General features: G+C 48.7%; 1 protein-coding gene across 1 annotated transcript in view; it reads right to left on the bottom strand.

The window, feature by feature from the left end:
• The window catches only part of Pygb (glycogen phosphorylase B), a gene marked incomplete at its 5' end in the record, with an annotated part of 28608 nt that overhangs the window by 20439 nt on the left and 575 nt on the right, over positions 1–7594 (bottom strand). The window lies entirely within an intron of this gene.

Below are 7594 nucleotides of genomic sequence, written 5' to 3' on the forward strand. Positions count from 1 at the left end.
TAGTAAGATTCCTGCAACCAGAGTTGGGTCTTCCACAGTGTCCAGAGCCTTCCTAAATAAATTTTGGGGGAAATCATTTCATAATTAAAGTATGACTATAGCTGTCTAAGGCCTAATGCCACCACCATGTCCGCAAGCAGGCTATGGCATGTGGAAACATTAACTCCATTTTGCCTCCAGTCACAAATTGAGGCCTCAATGGTCCCATGATACAGTGACACTTAAGGGCAACAGTATATCAGCTGAAGACATCCTGGTTCTTTAAGACCCAAGAACAATAGTAATAAAAAATAAAGGTTTCACTTGGGGGAAGGACAACTTACTATTCTGCTACTTGGCCCACCTACTATTGTAAGAATACTCTCCTTATGGCCCTCATCAACATGAGATTCTCATGACCTAAGATCCACACTGGCATAGGATTACCACCACCCCGAGTCACCTGGTACTCTTTCCAATTATTGTGTGTACCCAATAAACAGTGGCCAGCTCGGAGTGTGTCTTTGAGCACTGACCTCCCAGCCCTCATGTACTCTGAAATCACACAAGTCGCTAATTCTTTTTTTTTTTTTTTTTTTTAGCCCTCACTGTCCCCCTTTCTACGCAGTGGGAGGATTGATTGCCTTCCAATACGCAGCCTGTTTTTTCCTTTTTTGATCATCTGAGTACCTGGCTTCTAAATTACTCTCCCAGCTTAAGTCACCGAAATGCACTGTGGCCCACGAATGCCTATTTTTAAAGTTTCTATAGCCTGATCTTCCTCTAAAAGCTTCCAACTTCTACCTAGCACTGTGGAAAGGAAGGTGTAATGCCTGGTCTCCCAACAGTGTGGTCATCTCCACACGGATAGGTAGGGCTGGAAACCTTGGGATCTCACTTCCTCCTCAGTGGAAGGGAGATGTCGAGGCTTCTGCAGAACCACCAGGAAGCCCCTGTGGTGCTTGTAAGAGTGGAGAGTGGCAGCAGTGCATCCCGGGGTCCCTGACCCCCGCAAGGCCAACCCTGAGCAGGGTGTAGCCACAAGCCCTGCTCCAGCCACTGGCCCTGGAGCTGTCTGCAATGCGCTTTAATGTGAGAACATTCACAAGTCTTCAGTTGCATTGGTTTTATTTTCCTACTTTCCCTAAAATGGTTCATAGTGACACTATCCAACTGCAAGAGGCTTGCTTGCTAGAGGAGGCAACAACAGAATGCAGACTTGGACCCTACAGGTTGGGTCCAAGGCTACCACCCTGTCTGGCCAGGAGGGCAACCAGGGCTAGGGGCCACCTCCGAGGACAGCACAGCCCCTGGGTCCACACAGCCTGGGCTCCTGGGTGCCTCCCACTAGGGCACAGGCTGTCTTGGACTCTCTTCTCCAAGAACTGCATCACCTTCCCTGATATGGGAACAGTGGCAGGGTCCTGGGCCTCTCCGTGCTGCAGCTTGGTTACCAGGGACTGATGGAGTCCTTCCCACAAGGGCAAGGTGGCACACGATGGCCGTTTTCCTTTGCTCAGTGCTGCCTCTACAGGTCCCTGTGTTTGTGGAGGGTGGGGCAGCTTTATAAAACCACCACTGCCTTGGCAGGAGGACACAGGATCATCTACCCGTCCCAGTCCAGCCTTGGAGCTCACGCAAGCATTTGGATTGGAGTGAAGAGCCAGGGACTTGGCCTCCCTTGCGGCTTGTTCTCTACCAGGACAGTGGGTGTCTACCCACAGAGGGCGCCAGCACCCAGGAGGAGAGCACAGGCCCTGTGCCTGGTCCATCTTGAAATTAAACGCAAAGCAAAGCAACTATCAAAGATCATAGCACCCAGGGCAGGAGATAAATTTCTTTTGCATTCTTTACATTCTCACAACCCATTGCTTCCAGCCTTCTGCTGGCAACAGCCAAGTCTACTCCTTATCACTGGGAGGCCAGAGCCTGCCTAGATTAACTCTGTGGCCTGGGCCACACCCCCCATATTTATGATGAATGAGGTTCTGGTCAATGGTAAACAGAGCTACTTTCTTTGTAAACTATGTAGAAAGGCTGAGAAAAACCACTCTGCTGTACCCCAAATTGCAACTCACCAAGATCCTGGGTCTAACTGCCCCTCGATATCTGTCCTAAGGCCCCACTCTAGAATGGAGGGAAAACCAGCCCTGACCTTCAGTGGTTCCCCTGCTCACATCTCACAGTGTCGTGGGGTTCTGGTGGTTCTCTCAGTGAGGACTCACTATGTTGCTAAGGCCCGCTTTCAACTCCTGGGCTCCAGTGATCTTCCTGCCTTAGCCTCCTGAGTAGCTGGAACTAGAGGGGTGCCACCACGTCTGACTTCTGTCATGAGTTTCTAAGTTACATGCAGCCTTGCTCTTTAAAGAAAAAGAAAAGATGTAGGAAATTCTGTTTTCTTCTTTTCTTCTCGCATGACCCCATCATTGCAACTTTCCTGTGTTTCTTACGGGCCCCACTCTGACTGCACGTCTGGGGCTGCAGCACTGCACAGGGCTGTGGGTCACCCCAGCCTGGGAGGACAGCCTTGGTTTTTGGAAGTATACACGAAAGTGCTTGTGGGTGAAGGACACCAAGGATGCAAATGACTTGCAAGCAGTGCAAAGAAAGATGCTTTTAGAGAGCCAGAAGGACCCAACAACTATGCTCAACGTCTAACATTTGGGGAGACCCGGTGAAGGGCACAAGGGAATTGCTTCTTGCAGGTCATGGAAAATGTTTTAGATATCTTGTAGGGCTGGGCTGGTGCTCAGGGGTGGAGTCTGGGCTTACCATGCTCAGGGCCCTGCCTTTCATCCCTGACACCAAAAAGTTATTTAAAAATGGCTGAAACACCAGGCATGGTGGCACATGCCTATAATCCCAGCACTTGGGAGGCTGAGGCAGGAGTATCTCCAATTCTAGGCTTCTACCTAGGCTTCATAATGAATTCAATGTCATTCTGAACTAATATCCAGACCCTGTCTCAAAAAATAACAAATAAACAAGCTGGGCGTGGTGCTGCACGCCTGTAATCCCAGAACTCAGGAGGCTCAGGCAGGAGGATCCCTGTGAGTTGAGACCAGCCTGGGCTACACAGTGAGTTACAGGGCAATCTCGACTACATAGTGAGACCCTGTCTCAAAAAACCAAAACAGACAAATGGCCGAGATGCAGAAGTGAGGGAGTGACATTTCCTAAGAGACAAGACAACTGTGCAGAACAGAGGATTCTCCAGAAAACACTCCAGCCCTCCCCACCCAGAAGAAGGGATTTGTTCTAAGGAGCTGGTACAAGGGACTGTCAGGTTGAGTTTCTGTAAGGCCTTCATCAACAGGAGGGGACAGATGGATTAGGTCTCCCTGCCAGCTCCCAAAATCTCCCAAAATCTCTGCTCCAGCAGGAGCAGAGGAGCGGGAGGCCAAGCTGACACTAGGGATTCAGGATTCAGTCACGTGCGCTCCCACACCCGCTCTCCCCAGGGCTTCCATCTGGCCGCTCCTGCTTCAAGGCATCACACTCCTGGCCAGGACGGACACGATGCAGACGTAAGTAAGGTGCTTCCCCAAGCTGAGGGAGATCCTCGCTACCCTCACACCCAAAGAGGGAGGCCTGACTTGTGACACATCCATGAGGGCAGATCTGAGGGACTGAACCCTTAACCTATGGGCTCTGCGGCTGACTCCACTTACACAGTGTCAGAAACAAGGTAAACTGCAGATGCCCGCCCCTGAGGACCAGCTGGTGCGGGAAGCACTCAGACCGAAGGTCCCTGTGCTGATTCACAATGCCAAGGGGACACCCGCATGGCGGCATCTCCTGCAGCTCTGTCCACAGCAGGCAGACACAGAAACGGCCACAGTGTGGTCCATGCATGAGCAGGGATGTACTAGATGCAGCGGAATATTCACAGCCATAAATAGGGTAAGGCTGCTGGGCTGGGGATTTAGCTCGGTGGTTCTACCGCCTTCCTCACAAGCACAAGGATCCGAGTTCGATCCCGGTACCAAAAAAAAAGGGGTGGGGTAAGGCTGGACTAGGGTGTAGCTCGGGAGTCAAGGCTTCACCTAGCACAAATATGGCCCCAAGTTTGATCCTCAGCACCATAAGAAGAAATAAAGAAATAAAGAAAGCAAGCAGGCTAGTGTCCTGTGATACATAGCTAGAACTGGGCAACCCTGTTACATGCATTAAGTTAGGCACCAAAAGACAAGTGCCGTATAGTCTCGTTGAGATGTGGAGGATTCTTGAGCTGTTCTCACAGCAGTTGAGAGTAGGACAGCAATTACCAGAGCCTGGGGACAGTTGAGGGGAAGCAGCAAGGGAGAAAGGTTGGTCAATGGTTTTGAGTTACAGCCAGACAGGGAGTGGGTTCCAGTTCTGTCCACAGGAGAGGAGTACTGAGCATAAGGACAGCAGAGCAAAGGACTCTGGATGACTTCATTACCGAGAAGTGAAAAATGTCTGCAGAGACAGATCTGCGTGCCGATTTGACCACTACACTGTGTACATTTGCTGGCATCACTGGCACCCCACAAGTATGGACAACTTTTAAGCGTCAATTTTAATATGTTTTACATAAGAAAATCCACTCATTTAAAAGCTAATCTCAAAAACAGCTAAAAAAAGAGAACCTAATCCCCAAAATCTAATCCCCCAAAACACCTTCTTAGAAAATCCAGAATAATGTCAAAACACCAGCCATGATAGCCTACAGGAGCAGGCCCACTGTCTCTGAGGGAAATCACAGCACTGCACCCACAAGCATCTTACTGGTAACAGGGCTCTATCCTCCCCCTCCTTTCACCAGTAGTCAGAAGGCAGGGGGATCAGCAACATTGGACAGCTGCCCACCAAAGCCCAGGGCTGCTGACATGGGACTGCAAGGAGCCACACAGACAGTAGGAATACATTGGAACTCAGGAAGATGTGCAGCTGGCCTACCACTGACAGAATGAGACCCTAGCTCCAATTACTTACTGTAACTTCTGAATCCATCCTGGAGTAAGACAAATGAAACTTAGTGATTATCTTATTAAAAATATTTAAAGGCATGGTGGCACATGCCTGTAATCCCAGCACTCAGGAGGCTGAGGCAGGAGGATCACTGTGAGTTCGAAACCAGCCTGGGCTACGTAGTGAGTTCCAAGTCAGTCTCAACTACATAGTGAGACTCTTGTCTCAAAAGAGAAAAAAAAAATTTTAAACAGGGTGGGTGTGGTGGTGCACACCAGTGATCCCAGCACTCCGCTGAGGCAAGAGGATCACAGCAAGTTCAAGGGCACCCTGGGCTACAGTAGTGAGTTCAGAAGAACAACTTGAACTGCATAGTGAGACCCTGTCTCAAAACAAAACAAGAAGAGTGGTAGAGCCAGAACCAGGAGTCTGTGGGTGGGGAATATAGCCCAGGGGAGCACTTGCCTTACATAGGTGACCTAAGGGCAAGGCCCTAGGTTGTAGTTCCAGCACCAAAAAATAAACAAAAAGGTAAAAGGAGCCGCCCTCACCACCCGGCGCCACACAATTCCCTCTCAATCTCGCTGGAGTTTCAGAGAACTGTAAACATTTATAGCCAAGTGCTACCTCTCCCTCTCCATTCTGGCCAGATTCTGTGACTAGATTTGCCAGGCAGGTTGCTTGGGAAATCTTCCTATGAGCACTCCAAGTATCTATTGTTTCTGCTACTTCTAAAAATAAAGTGCTAAAGAGTTATGAAACAATGGACTCAGCACCACACTATTCTGTATAATAAAATAAGTGTTTCTACCAGAATTTTAAAAGAAGCTGCAGGACACAAATATTTAAAGTATTTACAATGTTATCCCTAGGTAGTGAGACTACAATTAGTTTTTCCTTGGCTTCCTTGTGTTTTCTAATGTTTTCTCCAGGAATCATAAGGACTGCCATATGTTTGTTTTTATTTTTGAGACAGGGTCTCACTATGTAGTTGAGACTGACCTGGAACTCAGTAGTTAGCCCAGGCTGGCCTTGAACTCACAGCGATTCTCCTGCCTCAGCCTCCCAAGTGCTGGGATTACAGGTGTGAGCCACCACATCCAGATGAGGACTGTCATATTTTAAAGACAAAGGTAAATAAAAGCTGTGTATGCCACAAACAGGACACTGCACCACCGCCTTTTAGAACTGCAGCACAAGCCTGAGCCGCTCCTGGGCTGGGGTCAGACTGCAACTCCTTTCCTGAAGCCGCCTCTGCTCAGAGGTTCTGGACTTCTCTCTGGTCGGTTATAAGCAAACAATAAAAGTTTTGCAGAGGAGATGACAGACTTATTTTCATCATGAGTTAGTCACAGAAGCACTTAAAAGGCCAAGGTTCCACTCTTCCATGGCCTTCCTATCCAGAATAAGTAAACAGGCTCCATTTATAGGCTGTGGTTTCTTTAAAAGAGAAAGGTTTCCACCTACAACCGAAGTAGACAGGACCAGGAAACCTGCTCTGTTAGAGGGACCAAGCAGATTGTGAAGGTCATTTCCGCCATCCCCAGCCTAGCCCTGACTCCATAGCCACAGGCTATTAGGAGTCCTAGGTGCCCTCCAGCTCCAGGGAAAAGTCCTGCCACCTCTGCCCCAACAGCAGAACAATAAAAGTGAGGTTGCCAGTCTGAGCTCCCCCACTGGTGGGGAAATCCTGGGGCTCTGCCTCCTGCCAGCTCCCTGGCAGCTGTCCCAAGCCCTCATTGTAATAACCTGCTTTAGTGTTTGGTGCCTTCTTTCTAAGCTGTCTTGCATACTAAGTACAAAGAGGCCCAATTGGCACCTAAAAAATCCTGTCCTTTTTACTTTCTTTATTTTAGGGGGAAAAAAACGCATGTCCCAGAATGAGTTTGGAAAAGCCATCCATTCACCCATAGCAATGTTAAATGTATCGTAATAACTTACAAAAACACTCTAAAATACTGCCAATGACATCTCTGCAAACTGGCCTCAGGCTTGCAAGTATGTCTGTCCACAGTGTCCCCAACACCCTACTGTGGCAAAGACAAAAATGCACGGTCAGGGCAAACACCACAAAGGCCCCCTGAGGCTGTCCAAGACTACACACACTGCAATCTGAAAAACCCTACCTATGAATTGACAGTCAGCCCTGGAAAACTGAGTGCAATTTTTTTTTAAATGTTTGTGAGTGAAACAGAAAAAACACAAAACTGTGCAACATTTTGTTTTTCAGGACGTGGGATTGAACCCAGGCCCTGTAGCACCAAGCTACATCTCCAGCTCAACACTCTCCTTTTCAATGCGGTGTACCTTAGGGTGGAGATCTGGAAGGGTGCACTCCTTGAGTTTAAGGTTAGTAATGAGGATAATCGGTGGCTTTAAAGTATTTTTATATTTTCCTATTGCAAGAGAATTTTTGCAAAATGTAAAAAGTAACAATGGCTAAAACAATCTGTGATTTCTCTACGGAAGGGGGGAGCCTCAGAGCCCCTCCCGCCGCAGCCGAGCAACAATTTCCCTCTAATAGGCCTCGCCAAATCAAGCCCCACAATTTGCCGCAGATTCCTCATCTCATCCCTTCCAACCCATAAAAACGCCGGGCCGGATTCCAGATCCGTTTCTCCCACTCTTGATGCAGAAAACAAAAGGGTGGAGAGAGGGAGGGAGAGAGGGAGAGAGGGAG

This window comes from Fukomys damarensis, unplaced genomic scaffold (genome assembly GCF_012274545.1).
Source record: "Fukomys damarensis isolate Sample0158 unplaced genomic scaffold, DMR_v1.0_HiC HiC_scaffold_7, whole genome shotgun sequence".
NCBI lineage: Eukaryota > Metazoa > Chordata > Mammalia > Rodentia > Bathyergidae > Fukomys > Fukomys damarensis.